The sequence below is a fragment of the Canis aureus genome, chromosome 4 (assembly GCF_053574225.1).
Source record: "Canis aureus isolate CA01 chromosome 4, VMU_Caureus_v.1.0, whole genome shotgun sequence".
NCBI lineage: Eukaryota > Metazoa > Chordata > Mammalia > Carnivora > Canidae > Canis > Canis aureus.
Genome location: NC_135614.1, coordinates 51,647,602 through 51,663,073, shown reverse-complemented (window position 1 = coordinate 51,663,073; position 15,472 = coordinate 51,647,602). Strand labels below are relative to the sequence as shown.

Below are 15,472 nucleotides of genomic sequence, written 5' to 3'. Positions count from 1 at the left end.
TCTCTGTCAGGGGATAGATGGCATCTATAATCAAGTCATTTGTCCACTTTAACCCATACCTTTGAATAAAGAATGAAGATTACATCTAAATTATTCCATGCATATATCATTGTCAGCCATCAACAACTTCAGCTGGAAAGGATTGCTTCTTTCCCTAGCAGAGGAATGTGACAACAGGACAAACAAGTTTTGATGATACGGTTTTGAAAAGGAAGAACCAAGAAAAACAAGGTAAAAAAAAGGTCAAATATATAACTGTGAACATAACCTCACTTTCTTTAAAGTTTGGCTTAGACTAGTTTAGTAAAAATTGGGTTATCAATAGTTTTTTTAAAATTCAATTCCAGCTGTGAATAGTAATGACAAAGAGCTCAAATATTAAAGATACTAACAACTGTGAAAATACAGATAGGCACCAGTTATTAAATGTTTATGCAGTGCCAGGCGCTGTGCTAAGGACTTAAATACACAACTTTCCAGTGACTCTACAAGGTCAGTATGCCCATTTTATGGATAATCAAGCTGAAGCTCAGAGAGGTTAAGAGATTAGTAAAAGTTCACCCAGTAACCAGTGGTAAATTGACTTGAATCTATGAAGTTAGTTTTTACAGCTAGTGTCCTTAAATATCTTACACTACTAAGGAAATGCCATATTGAAAATCAAATCTGAAAATATGGTGTTAGACGTGTCTTCCTTCTCTGAATGCTCCCTTGGCTAGCAGGAAGCACAAAGTCCCCTTCCTTCCACACATTTCTGACAGTGAGTCCATTGCTGGCCACTCCCTAAGTAAAGTTATGTGCTGTTTTATACTCTGAGGGCTCTTAAAGGATGAACACAAACACTTCTGATTTCATGTATAATGGGATTATGTGATTTGGAGAAGGAACTGGGATGCAGGCAACCTTCCAAATTCTGTAAAGGAAGAGTTTGCCAAAGAAAATGATGATGTGAATAAGATGACCTTAAGTGTAGTCTGAGTAAGAAAATTGATCTAAAGTAAGTTGGCAGCTTTCCAAAGTGTACTCATTGCCAAGATGCCAGTCCATTTAACATACTCTGTAATAACCTTTGCTTTCTCTTATAACCAAGGTGATAGTAGTGGCATCCTTGATTTTGGAGAATGAACAACCTCAATTTGAAGAGCTGGTTCCATGGCTTTGGGAAGGCTAAAGTATCACGCAGACTTCTAGGAGTTCCAGGGGCTGGCTTCCTCTTGCTGATTGTATCTTCCTCCCGCAGCCATTGTGGTGATGGGCCCTTTCTCTTGTTTCCAGGGAAATAAAGTTACTCCTGTTTTATGAATTAGATGACTTTACTAAAAACTTGGTCAAAGGGAGAGATTACATTTGCCCTGCAAAGTTTTCTGCCATCTTTGCCCTCCCCTTTTCTCCCTTTCTTTTGCTTCTCCTTATTCCCTCTTTCCCTGTTGGGGACAAATTCCCATTCCTGTCACTAGCAGGAGACTTTGCCCTACTCTTAAGGCCCTATGTAAGCTGAAATGCATTTCCCACAGCCACTCAATGACCTCAAGAGAAGCACTAAGGACAATCTTCCAAGAAATGTGGCTTGTTCCTTAAGAGAAACTCCATAACATACCATTGGTAATAGAATTTTCTCTAGTTGTTATAACCAACCACATGTGCTTGAAAATAGCAAAATTGTGTCTCTTCTTCCAAATTCTGTACTTCTGACTTCTCACTGATGCAGCCAACCTTTCTTCCTACTTATTTAATACTAGTAGTTTACTAAGAAAATGGTTCTTTTGAAAATACTATGCCTCTAAACCATCTATTATCTCATGTCTCCTTACCTTATGTAAGGGAAGTAGGGAGAGTGTTGCTAGATGTACTCTAAAGATAAAAAGAATTGGGGTTTAGTAAGGTGAAATGATCAGTCAAAACACAACCTTTACATATCTGCACCAATGCCCTTGTTATTCTTTGGTGTACTCCATTACCTCTGATACACAGCCCTCAAAATTTATTTTAGATCACCAGTTTCACTGGCATGCACACACTGTGGTAAGCTCTGCAGTTCAGTTCTGGGGCTGGAGGCTACCACAAAGGGAGAAAAAGAATAAACAAAGAAATAAGGACAAGGAAAATTTCCATTATCATTGGTCTTCTAAGAGTTTTGGTGAATTCATCTGGGAGCTGCTTTTCTCTACTCTGCAGAAGGAATGTACTCTTGTATTTAATTGGATCATTATTAAAGTTTAAATAGCTTCCTTTTGCTCTTGGGTCAAAAATCCAAAGTCCTGAACAAGTTTCTGAGTGATCTGCCCCTATCTCTTCTTTATCCTCAGCTGATTTATCTGTTTCCTCCCTTAGTCTAGCTTCAGCTACTTGGCCTCTTTGTAGTTCTTCAATTGAGCTATGCTATCTTCTATCTTAGACTTCTCCCACCTGGTCCACTTTTTCTGGTTTTATGATTTCTGCTTGTTTCCTCTTTTAAAAATCCCTCCTACTATCCTTTGTTGAAGAGCCTGCTCCATTTTGCTCTATACAGGACATTATTTTTTATGGTCTCTAGTTCCCACAGAACTTATTAAGCTCTGAGGGTTATGCTTTGTGTAGTTCCAGGTTCATAATAGGCTTTCAATAAATAATGTTGAATGAATATTTGAATGAATGAATGGCAGCATGGCTGAGTGTTTTCTTTCTGTCTGTGCTCAGCTCATTTATTTGCCCATTCTACAAATACCTCTGGGACCTCACCTCCTTGTGTGTGTATTAAAGGGGGACAAGAGTTTGATCTTTGATAGGCCCTGCCATCTGACACTTACAATGGAGTAGGTAGTTGCCTGGGAGGCAGTTATGGAGAGCAGTAACTGAGCACAGACTTTGTCTTTGCCAAACCTTCTTATCTACAACCTTCCAGAATCTCCTTAAGGCTGCCCAACATGTTCCATACCCAATACATTGTGATGACCTTTTAAGATGCCAGGTCAGCTGTATTAAAACAAGCATGGCTCCTCAGTCCTGCTGCAGTTCCAGTGATTTCTAGGCTCTGCTTTTGCAATTTCTGAAAGAACTGCAAAGACTCATAGGATTAGTAGCTAAATTTAATCTGTTTGTTTATCATGAATGGAGAAAGGCAGTTTGGCTACTTCCTCCTAAAGGGAAAACATTTTAAAATTACACGTTAGAGTGCTTATCCCAATTTCTCTCAACTTTCAGAGCCCACAGAAGCCTAACTCCTTTTCAAAAAACTCCCGCAACTAACCTGGCCTATTGTTAATTTTCTGTATACATTCTCTCTCTCATTTTGTCACATAATCATGTAAACTCACATATTATTACATAAATAATTTTGCATTGTTGTTTAGCTATTTTAGAGGGGTATATGTGTATTCTGTCTCCTTATGGAATTTCTTGAGGACAAGAACATGTGTACTTCATTTATAAACCCCATTGTGTTTAGTATGGTCATAAACATTCCTTAAGAGATCAAAGACATAGGTCCCATATCAGTATGCCACGTATTGGGTTCTCCAGAAGTAGACACTGAAATGAAGTTCGGCTTGCAAGATATTTGTCAGGCATTGATGCATGTGGAATAAAGGCGGGACTTCTCCCTGGGCAGATGCAGACATCCAACTGGGAGGCAGACCAAACAAAGCCTTAGCTTCCCCCACAGAATTCTTCCACAAAGCACCAAAGTGACAGGACCTTTAGAACTTCCAGCCCCCTTTTCAATTAGTCATGGTATGTGAGTCTCCTCAATAAGGGCATACCCTTGTGTGGCTTTCTACCATTGGAGCAAGTCCTGGAGAAGCTGACAGCTCAGGTTGTCTGCTGACAACTGAGGTAATATGTCCTTCCTTGAATGGGAATCTGGGTGGCACACATCTTGTCCACCATAAAGCAGGTGACACCACTCAACAAAAGCCTAATGAGATTAAAGTTTGATAAATACCTGTGAGATGGAATCCCATTGGCCAGATCTGTGGTTAAGTTGAAAGATCACTGTATGAACCCAGACTCTACCTAATTAGGAAAAAATAGTGATGACATCTTGGTGTGGGGATGATATGGGGCAGATGATGAATCCCCAAAAGTTAAAAGGATGCTGGACACATAGGAAAAATTATATCTTTAAAATTGATTCAGGACTCTTCCTTTCCGTAGACAGTTTCCATTAAATGAGTGCAGAAACGTTTCCCACCCAACTATAGTTCCTTAACAATGCCTGAAATCGTGATAACATATTATCATCCAGCTCATATAAAAGCCTATAAAATAGCAATAGCTACTTCTTACTGAAAGCCTACAATGTAGTAGGTATTTTATTTTATTTTATTTTATTTTATTTATTTTATTTAGTAGGCTCCACACCTATCGTAGAACCCAGCACAGGGCTTGAACTCACAACACCAAGATTAAGACCTGAGCTGAAATAAAGATGTGGATGTTTAACCAGTTGAGCCATCCAGACACCCCAAGTACAAGGCATTTTGTGTATTTATTTCTTAATATATGTGGGATTATAACCCAGGTTCTGTGCTAAGCACTTTTTTTGGGATCTTCTTATTTAATTATAACATTATAATGTCAATTCTATTTACATTGTATATTCTATTATTCTTATTGTAGAGATAAGGAAATTGAAGTTTAATAAGGGGAAACGACTTGTCCAAGGTCACAGCTAGTAAATTGCAGAACAAGATTTTAATCCAAGCAGTCTGACTCTAGGGAGATTTTAAATTTTCTTTACAAGGACACTACTTTCCCACTACAGGTACTTGCTTATTTTTTGAAATTTGCTTTCATAACTCCTTTAGGGCTTCAGGGCCTCAGGGGGTTGCCTCTGGTTTTAAAGGGTAGAAACTATTCTGCTTAATAATAGCAAGGTAAAGAATTCAAGTTCTCTAGGAAGAGAATGAGAGGGGCCAGACTGACTGGTCCTTGTTTGGAGAAAGAATCAGAAAGTAAACCTGTCCTACATCATACCTATAGCAGCTCAGCTGAATGTCTTTAGGGGAATAAAAAGGGGGAATTGAAGTTAAAAAAAAATATCATGTATAATGATATAAACTTCCTCCTTATTCTTGTATAAAAGCTGCAGTAAAATTGACATGGCTCATGAAGACATTTTTATGGGTGATTCTTCCCAAGACTTGAGGAGGTGTTGAGATCTGCATCCGAATGGATGCTGGGTGATTATGGAGACAACCCATTGAGACAAAGTATCCCCAGGATAGAGGGTAACTGATAACTGAGTTTCTCTTTCATTTAAAACAATTCATCAGATTAGTTGGTTTCCATTTTGTGGCCGAAGAAATAGTGACTGTAAGACATTAACTTGCTGAATGTCATACAGAAAATGATGACAAATCAGGCTCCATAGTCTGAATTTTTTTTTTCTATGACCTTAAACTGACATCAGGAGAGGTCAGAAGATACACTAAAACAAATAAACAAAAATCTGTTAATATTTTGATTCCTCTTCTAGGTCCTTAATTTTTTAATCTCTTTGACCTGAGCAGAAAAAGACAAATGAAAGGTGAAAGCCACAAATAAGAATCCTTCTGAGTGACTCTGTGTGTAATGAGCGAGAGCTCTGATCCCTTATCCTTCTCTGTGAGTGACAGTCATCACTGCATAATGAGGTTACAGCTCTTGGAGGAGATGCAAGGAGCCAAGGGATTTTCAGCCTGAGAGAGCCAGAGAAGCTACACATCATAACCTTTCAAAATTGGGGATCCTGTTCCTACCCATGACATCTCTGCAAAGCTGTCATGAAATTTAAATCCACAGAGATTTGTGTGTTGATTCAGCATGCAAGTGCCTAGCCCTCCAAGGAGCAGCAGTGTGTATATAAAAAGGAAACTGAAACATGAAAGCTTGCTATCAGTGTTGCATCAAAAACCCAGCCAGAGCACTCTCCTCTATTTGGTTCTTTTTCACTGAAATAGACCTGCCTGCGGGAGGGATTGTAGACCCAGATGTCCTCATCTGACCCACATATGGGAGGATGGAAAGAAGCAGACCAGCTCAGACAAATGTTTGAGCTTTGAACATTTACTCCATGCTAGGCTCTGTTCTCTCTGTTCTCAGGGCAGATAACAGAAAATAAGAGAGATGAGAACCTTGTCTTCATGGAGCTCACAGTTTAATCGGCAAGATTAATAGGAAGATCTGAAATACAAGACAGAGGAGCAAGAGAGGTTCTCAAACTCAGAGGACAAGCCTCTCAGTGACTTAAATTGAGCTGGAAGGGGGCTTTGAAGATAAGGAATATGCAAAAACTTAGAAATTAGAACCATTTCTTTCTAGGCTTATAATTCAGTAGATAGAACAGAGTGCAGGTATTGGGGTTGGAACCATGATGAACCATATTGCCCCTGCCTTGCCCACTCTTCTAGCAGGAAGACCAACAATGGTCTATTGTTTTACCACTGTATCCATGAGGATTACCCTCAAAACTTCTGCCCATTTCTTTGGTGCTCCCAACCTCTTTAAAAAATTACATTAAACTACTCAACGCCTTTGTTCCATTGTATATTATTGGATACATTTACAAGAAATGCAGCCAGTAGATTAAAGTTCTATATTACTGTTCAATTCATTGAGGCTGAGAACTATAGTATAGGTATAGAAGAAAATATCCTTCTTAGGAAATACACATGGAAATATTTTGGGATAAAGGGCAATAATGAACGTAATTACTTTCCAACTTTTAGGAAAAACATGTTTATATGTTAAAGTGAGGTGGATTTGGGTAAATAATATGCTCCTTACTATCTGTGTAACTTCTAAGCTTGAAATTGTTTTCAAGTGAAAAGTTTTATAAAATGGTCCATGACCCTGTCCCTTAAATTTCATCCTCACTTTGAGATTCTGTAACATTTGCTTTCCACACTACCACCATTGCACAAGCCCCCAGAGATGTGGTAATCCAGCTGTAAATCCTTTGTACTAGGTTCTGTCTCAGGCAAATGCCCTGGGATACACTTATCACAACAGAGGTTTGAACGTTCCAAGCAGGGTTTTATAAAATGCTGGAAAAGAGTAAAAAAACAAAAAAACAAAAACAAAAACAAAAACCTACACACATACAAAAATACAAACAAAAACAAAAACAAAAATACAAGGAGGAGGCTGACGTACCTGGGATCCAATCCTTGCTGACACTACCTGGGACAGGACACTGCCTCTCTTTGTTCTTCAATTTTCTAATCAAATTATGGAGATAAATACAATAGTTCAAGTGGTTAAAAAATAGATAAGGCACAGAAAAAAGACATATGAAAAAGAAGTGTATAAAGGGAAAATTAGCCCTATTAGGCATGTATAACATCAAGTGACTGTAGTGGAAGCAGAGTGAGTGGTACCAATACTGTGCTGGACAGAAAAAACAATGAAGCAGAATGATAGTCCAGGAATCTATCTCAACTCCCCCAGATATGTTATGTTTGAAACAGAAGGCCTTTTAAATTTTGGGGAGAAAGTTACAGTCAATATGTTCTGTTGAAAAAAAAAAAAAAACAAAGAACTGGAGAGAAGTGGATCTGCAGAATGATAGAAAACAGGAAGCTGAAATACTGAGGAACATCTGGGTCCTGCCCTCACTTTTCTATCTCAAATGCTAATCTGAAGTGTGGCAAAGAGCTTATATAGAGAAAACTGAGGATAGCTAGACATAAGATGGGCAAGTATAGAGCTGAGGTTCTATTTTTGTTTGAGCAAACAGAAACAGCACGAGTTTTTGTTTGGGAATACACCTCCTCCCAGGCACACACTGAAAGTCTACAAGAATCAAGATGGGCATATGCAGCTGACATCATGTATTGAAGAAAATCAACTAGAGCAGGAGTAGGCAAATTTTGTTTGTAAAGGGCCTGATAGTAAATATTTTAGACTTTGTGGAACAAGAGACAAAATTGAGGATACCGTGTAGGAGGCAGACAGAATTATAGATGGCCAAACTTTCTCACCTCTGGAATAAAACAACAGATAGCAAAACAGTCAGAGGGAATCTGCAGATGACCACTGAAGAGAATTCACATACTAATGTTCGTTTCTCACTCTTTTTGTAAAATCTGAAGATGCAACAACAGTAAGCCCACATGACAATATTCCCATATGGCAATAATTGGCTGCTTTAGATAGACCATGTCCTTTCCACCTGGCCTACTTCCCTATTTATGCATTTGAAGTTCATCTATATTGTTGCATGTATCAGTAGTTCATTTCTTTTTCTTTCTGAATAGTATTCTGTTGTAGGATACACCACACTTTATCAATTCATTAGGTGATGGTCATTCAGATTTTGTGATTGCCATAAATAAGGCTACTGTAAACATTCACATACAGGACTTTGCATGGATATATGTTTTCATTTTCATGGGTAGATACTGAGAGCAGATTTGCTGGATCATATGGTAAATCTATGTTTAGCATTTTGAGAAACTGTTTTCCAAGCTGGCTTTTCAAAAAATTGGCTTGTCTTATAAGCCAATTGGCTTGTCAAACTATTGTTTCTTATATATTCTGGATATAAGTCCCTTATCAGATAGATGATTCGCAAATATTTTCTTTCAGTTTTTAACTTATTCTTTCATTAATGGCATTTTTTAAAAAAGATTTTATTTATTTATTCATAAGAGATACTGAGAGAGAGAGGCAGAGACATAGGCAGAGGGAGAAGCAGGCTCCTTGCAGAAAGCTCGATGTGGGACACTATCCCAGGACCCCAGAATCATGCCCTGAGCCAAAGGCAGATGTTTAACTGCTGAGCCACCCAGGCATCCCCATTAGTGGTATTTTTTGAAGTACAAAACTTTTTAATTTGGTGAAGAACAATTTATCATTTTTTTGTTGATGTGCTTTTTTATTTTTGTAACTAAAACATGTTCACTTAATCCACAGTTAAAAGATTTTCCTCTTATACTTTCCTCTAGAACTTTTATAATTTTTGTGATTACATTTAACTCTATGATCCATTTGAGTTAATTTTGCATATGGTGTGAGATTAAGGTCTAAATAAATTTTTACCATATGAATACCTAATTGTTTCAGTACCAATTGTTGAAAAGCTTATCCTTTCTCCCACAGGATTGGCTTGGCCCCTTTGTTAAAATTAATAGACCTAAACGTAGGAGTGTATTTCTAGATTCTCAATTCTGTTCCATTGATCTATACATCTATTTTTATGTCAATAGCACACTATCCTGATTATTATAGCTTTCTTGTATGTTTTGAAATCGGGAAGTAAGAGTCCTCTAATTTTGTTCTTTTTCTTCAAAACTGTTTAGCTATTCTGAATCATTTGCACTTCCACATAAATTTTAGGTTAGTCCATCAATTTCTGCAAAAAAAAAAAAAAAAAAGGCCTGCTGAGGTATTGATATAGACCTTATATATATATCAATTTGGGAGGAAATTCCACCTTCATAATATTGTATCTTCCAATCTATGAACATAGAATATGTCTCCAGTTATTTAGGTCTTTTTAATTTATTTCCATAATGTTTTATAAGGTTTGCCCTTCTTTTATTAAACTTATTAATATATATTTCATTCTTACAATGCTATCATAAATGACATTAAAATTTATTTCTGGATTGTTCAGTGTTTGCATATAGAAATATAATTGATTTTGTATGTTGATCTTCTATCCTGTGATATTGCTGAAATCATTCATTAGTTCTAGTAGTATATGTAAGTGTTCTTTATATTTTCTACAGGCAGTATGTATCTGTGAAAGTGTAGTTTTCTCCTTTTTCAGTCTGGATGCCTTTGGCTTGTCTTATTGCCTGATTTCACTAGCTAACACTTTTATTATTGACTAGAAATGGCAGAGGTAGAACACTTTTCCTTGTTCTTGATGTTGAGGGAAAAAGTTAAGACTTTCATTATTTCATTTAATATTAGCTATAGGTTTTTAAAAATGCTTCTTATTGGGCTGGAGAAATTTCATTCTATACTTAATTTGTTGACAGTCTTAAATTTTTCCTTTTTAATCATGAATGAGATTTGGATGTCTTAAATGCTTTTTCTGAATCTGTTAAGATGATCATATGGTTTTTGCTTTTTAAAAAATTAATACAGTTTATTACATTAATTGATTTTGGAGGATAGTTTAACTTTGCATTCCTGGGATACATCCCACTTGATCATAATGTATAAACATTGTTTTTGATTGGGCTTGCTAGTATTGGTGAAAAATTTTTGTATCTACATACATGAAAAATATTGGTTGGCAGTCTTTGGGTCTGTTTGTTATTGCTGAGTGATGCCTTTGTCTTTGGTGTCGGGGCCTTACAGGATAAGTTGTGTTCCCTTTTCCTGTTGTCTGGTAGAGTTTATGAAAGATTACCAGTGAAGCCATCTGGGCATGGACTTTACTTTGTGGGGATATACTTAATTATTATATGTATTATAGGTCTATCAGATTTTCAATCTATTCTTGAGTCAGTTTTGTTAATTAACATCTATTAATTTTTCCTTTTCATTTAAGCTGTAGAATTTGTTGGCATGAAGTTATTCATAGTATTTTTGAAAATTCTTTTACTTTCTGTTGACTTGATGATGTCTGCTTTTCTTTTTTATAGTGTGTCTTATTTTTTATAATCTTTGTCAGTTTAGATAAATTTATCATTTGGTTATATTGATTTTTTTTCTGATTCCCATTTCATTGATTTCTGCTCTATTATTATTATTTCTTGCTCTACCTTCCATTTTCTTTCTTTCTTGTTTGGAGTTTAGTTTATTCTTTTTCTAGTTTCTAAAGATCAAAATTTGTATTATCGATTTATTTTTTCTTTATCAATACAGGCATTTATTTATTTATTTTTTTTTTAAATTTTTATTTATTTATGATAGTCACAGAGAGAGAGAGAGGCAGAGACACAGGCAGAGGGAGAAGCAGGCTCCATGCACCAGGAGCCCGACGTGGGATTCGATCCCGGGTCTCCAGGATCGCGCCCTGGGCCAAAGGCAGGCGCCAAACCGCTGCGCCACCCAGGGATCCCAGGCATTTATTTTTTTAAAGATTTTATTTATGTATTCATCAGACACACAAGAGAGGCTCCCTGCAGGGAGCCCCATGCTGAACTCAATCCCAGGACTCTGGGATCGTGACCTGAACCAAAGGCAGAGAGGCTCAATACAGAGCCCCTCAATACAGGTATTTAAAGCTGTATGTTTTCTTAGTACTGCTTTACTGACGTCTCATATGTTTTTATATGTTGTGCTTTTGTTTGATTCAGTTAAAAATATTTTCTAGGGGATCCCTGGGTGGTTCAGCGGTTTGGCGCCTGCCTTTGGCCCAGGGCGTGATCCTGGAGTCCCAAGATCGAGTTCCGCATGGGGCTCCCTGCATGGAGCCTGCTTCCTCTCTGCCTGTGTGTCTGCCTCTCTCTCTCTCTGTGTCTCTCATGAATAAATAAAATCTTTAAAAAATATATTTTTTTAATTTTCTTGGTGAGGACTTCTTTGCCCTTTGTGTAATTTAGAGGTGTTTTTATATTTTCAAATACTTATGAATTTCCCATATTTCTTTTTGTTGTTGATTTCTAATTATAATTCCATTGTGAGAACATCTTTTGTATGATTGAATACTTCAGTTTATGGCCTAGCATATGGTCAATACTAGAGAATGTTTCATATGCACTTGAAAAGAATGTGTCTTTTTCATTTGTTAGATGTCAATTATGTCATGTTAATTCATAGTTGATAATGTCGAGTCATATATATGGTTGCTAGTTTCCTGTCTAGTTTTTATGTCAATTTTTGAGAGAAGAGCTTTTAAGTTTCCAGTTATTTTTGTCAATAGTCTATTTATTTTTCTTTTCAGTTAAGATTTTCTGTAAGTTTTGCTTTATGTATTTTGAGACTCTGCTGTTATGTACAGAAACGTTTATAATTGTTACATACTCATAATTCTTTACTATTATAAAATACCCTAACATTGTCTATCTTAAAGTCTATTTTGTCTGATAGTCTATTTTGTCTAGCTCCTTCTGCTCTCTCATTCTTACTATTTGCATGGCATACTTTTCTTAATTTTTTTGTTTAAATTTTGTGTCTTTGTATCTAAAGTGTTTATATCTAAGTGTGTTTGTATCTAAAGCTCTTGCAGATAGCATATTGTTGGGTCTCGTGTTTCTTTTAGTCAGTGTGATAGATTCTCCCTTTTAAGTTTTTTTTAATATAAATTTATTTTTTATTGGTGTTCAATTTGCCAACATATAGAATAACACCCAGTGCTCCTCCCATCAAGTGCCCACCTCAGTGCCCGTCACTCAGTCACCCCCACCCCCCGCCTACCTCCCATTCCACCATCCCTAGTTTGTTTCCCAGAGTTAGGAGTCTTTCATGTTCTGTCTCCCTTTCTGATATATCCCACTCATTTCTTCTCATGTGGGAGAATTCACCACATGTAAATTCATGCTATCACCTAATGTCATTTCCTTTTAACTTGGAGGATTTTCTTTTGGATTTATTGTAAGGTAGATCTGCTAGGAATTAATCATTTCCTTTTTTTTAAATTTAATTTAATTTAATTTTAATTTTTTTAATTTTTATTTTTTATAATAAATTTATTTTTTATTGGTGTTCAATTTACCAACATACAGAATAACACCCAGTGCTCACCCCGTCAAGTGCCCCCCTCACTGCCCATCACCCATTCACCCCCATCCCCTGCCCTCCTCCCCTTCCACCACCCCCTTCTGATATTTCCCACACATTTCTTCTCCCTTCCCTTATACTCCCTTTCACTATTATTTATATTCCCCAAATGAATGAGAACATACAATGTTTGTCCTTCTCCGATTGACTTACTTCACTCAGCATAATACCCTCCAGTTCCATCCACATTGAAGCAAATGGTGGGTATTTGTAGTTTCTAATGGCTGAGTAATATTCCATTGTATACATAAACCACATCTTCTTTATCCATTCATCTTTCGAAGGACACCGAGGCTCCTTCCACAGTTTGGCTATTGTGGACATTGCTGCTATAAACATCGCGGTGCAGGTGTCTTGGCATTTCATTGCATCTGAATCTTTGGGGTAAATCCCCAACAGTGCAATTGCTGGGTCGTAGGGCAGGTCTATTTTTAACTGTTTGAGGAACCTCCACACAGTTTTCCAGAGTGGCTGCACCAGTTCACATTCCCACCAACAATGCAGGAGGGTTCCCCTTTTTCCGCATCCTCTCCAAAATTTGTGGCTTCCTGCCTTGTTAATTTTCCCCATTCTCACTGGTGTCAGGTGGGATCTCATTGTGGTTTTGATTTGTATTTCTCTGATGGCAAGTGATGCAGAGCATTTTCTCATGTGCATGTTGGCCATGTCTATGTCTTCCTCTGTGAGATTTCTGTTCATGTCTTTTGCCCATTTCATGATTGGATTGTTTGTTTCTTTGGTGTTGAGTTTAATAAGTTCTTTATAGATCTTGGAAACTAGCCCTTTATCTGATCTGTCATTTGCAAATATCTTCTCCCATTCTGTAGGTTGTCTTTGAGTTTTGTTGACTGTATCCTTTGCTGTGCAAAAGCTTCTTATCTTGATGAAGTCCCAATAGTTCATTTTGCTTTTGTTTCTTTTGCCTTCGTGGATGTATCTTGCAAGAAGTTACTGTGGCCAAGTTCAAAAAGGGTGTTGCCTGTGTTCTCCTCTAGGATTTTGATGGAATCTTGTCTCACATTTAGATCTTTCATCCATTTTGAGTTTATCTTTGTGTATGGTGAAAGAGAGTGGTCTAGTTTCATTCTTCTGCATGTGGATGTCCAATTTTCCCAGCACCATTTATTGAAGAGACTGTCTTTCGGTATAGCTCAGGGGCAGAGCATTTGACTGCAAATCATTTCCATATTTGTATTTCATCTTCATTTTTTTAAAGTTCACCTTCATTTTTTTTTAAAGATTTTATTTATTTATTCATGAGAGACACACAGAGAGAGGCAGAGACACAGGCAGAGAGAGAAGTAGGCCCCATGCAGGAAGCCCAATGTGGGACAATATCTGGGACTTCGGGATCATGCCCTGAGCTGAAGGCAGACGCTCAACCGCGGAGTCACCCAGGCGTCCCTCATCTTCATTTTTTAAAGGATAGTTTTGATGGATATAGAATTATTTGTCAATGTTTTTTCAGCATGTTGAATATGTTGTCTCATTGTTTTATGACTTCTATTTTTTCTTTTTTTATGATTTCTATTTTTTTATAAGAAGTAAGTTATTACTTTTATTGTGGTTCCTTTCAAGATATTTGTTTCTGAATTCTAAGAGGTTATGATGTAATTAGAAGTTGATCTTGTCTTTACCATACTTAGAATTTGTTATGTTTTTTAGATTGATCTTTTTCAAACATTTTGGAAGTTTGTAACCATTATTTCTTTAAATATTTTCTCTGCTCCTTTTTCTTTTTCTGGGACTCTCATTATGCACATATTGGTACTTTTGATATAGTTCCACAGGTCTCTGAGACCTTGTTTATTTTCTTCATTTTTTTCCTTTTTTCAAATTGTACAGTCTCTATTGATCTATTTTTGCTGATTCTTTCTTCCACCAGCTTAAGTGTATTGAGCCCTTTCAATATATTGTGTATATCAGTTATTGTACATTTTATTCAGAATTTCAATTATGTTTTCCTTTATATTCTCTATCTCTACTGATATTCTCTATTAGTGATTTGTTACCATATTTTCCTTTAATTCTTTAAGTTAGTTTCCTTATTCCTTCAAATACCTTTATTATCCTTCATATTCACCCTTTGTAGCTGCTTTGTAGTGTTTGTTAAAGTAAACATCTGGATCCTCTTGGCAATAATTTCTATTTATGCTTTCTTTGTGTGTGGATTGGGCAAACTTTCCTGTTATGCTGCATTTTTCTTTTTTCTTTTTTGGTAAAAAATGGGCATTTTAGATATATGTGGCACTCTGGATTCTGATTTCTTCAACCCAAGGGATATTGTTGCTTTGGTTGTTTACTTGTTCAGTGATTTGGCTGGACTCATTCTGTCAAATTTTTCTATCCTGCATTGTGTGATCAGTGATGTCTCAACTCAGGTTATTTTTCTGAAAAAACATTTTTTAACCTTTAAGATTGGCTTTTCTGGGTTTGTTCCTGTTGGCACAGCTTAGTGTTGGTCAAAAGTTGTACTTACACACTTTGAGACTTTCCCTTTTTGATGATGGTCCTATGTGTAGATTGGGGAATGCTTCAAAGTTTAAGCAGTTATCAAATATGCTTCAGTTTTTATTTTCTGCTGGGCAAGGCCTCACATTCATCTAGGAATGAGTCGATATATAAGGCCTTCTCTCTCTCTCTTTTTTAAGGATTTTATTTAAGTATTTATTTGAGAGAGAGAGAGAGAGAGAGAGAGAGAGACAGAGAACATGAGTGAGGGGAGGGGGAGAGAGAGGGGGACAAGCAGACTCCCTGTTGAGCAGGGAGCCTGCTGCAGGGCTCAATAACAGGAGTGAGAGATCATGACCTGAGCTGAAGTCAAATACCACCC

At 36.8% G+C, this 15,472-nt stretch overlaps 1 long non-coding RNA gene across 19 annotated transcripts in view; it reads right to left on the bottom strand.

Moving 5' to 3' along the window:
• Positions 1-15,472, bottom strand: part of LOC144312705 (uncharacterized) — an 85,870-nt gene that overhangs the window by 8,472 nt on the left and 61,926 nt on the right. For 10 of the 19 annotated variants that reach the window (XR_013378276.1, XR_013378264.1, XR_013378272.1 and 7 more), the window contains 5 exons: positions 7,897-7,942; positions 7,114-7,178; positions 3,920-3,990; positions 1,812-1,851; positions 60-154 (listed from right to left, as the gene is read on the bottom strand). This is a non-coding gene — a long non-coding RNA (uncharacterized LOC144312705). Of the gene's footprint in view, positions 1-59; positions 155-1,811; positions 1,852-1,958; positions 2,056-3,919; positions 3,991-7,113; positions 7,179-7,896; positions 7,943-15,472 lie in introns of all 19 variants that reach the window. The other 9 variants (XR_013378261.1, XR_013378270.1, XR_013378262.1 and 6 more) reach the window with 3 other exon arrangements.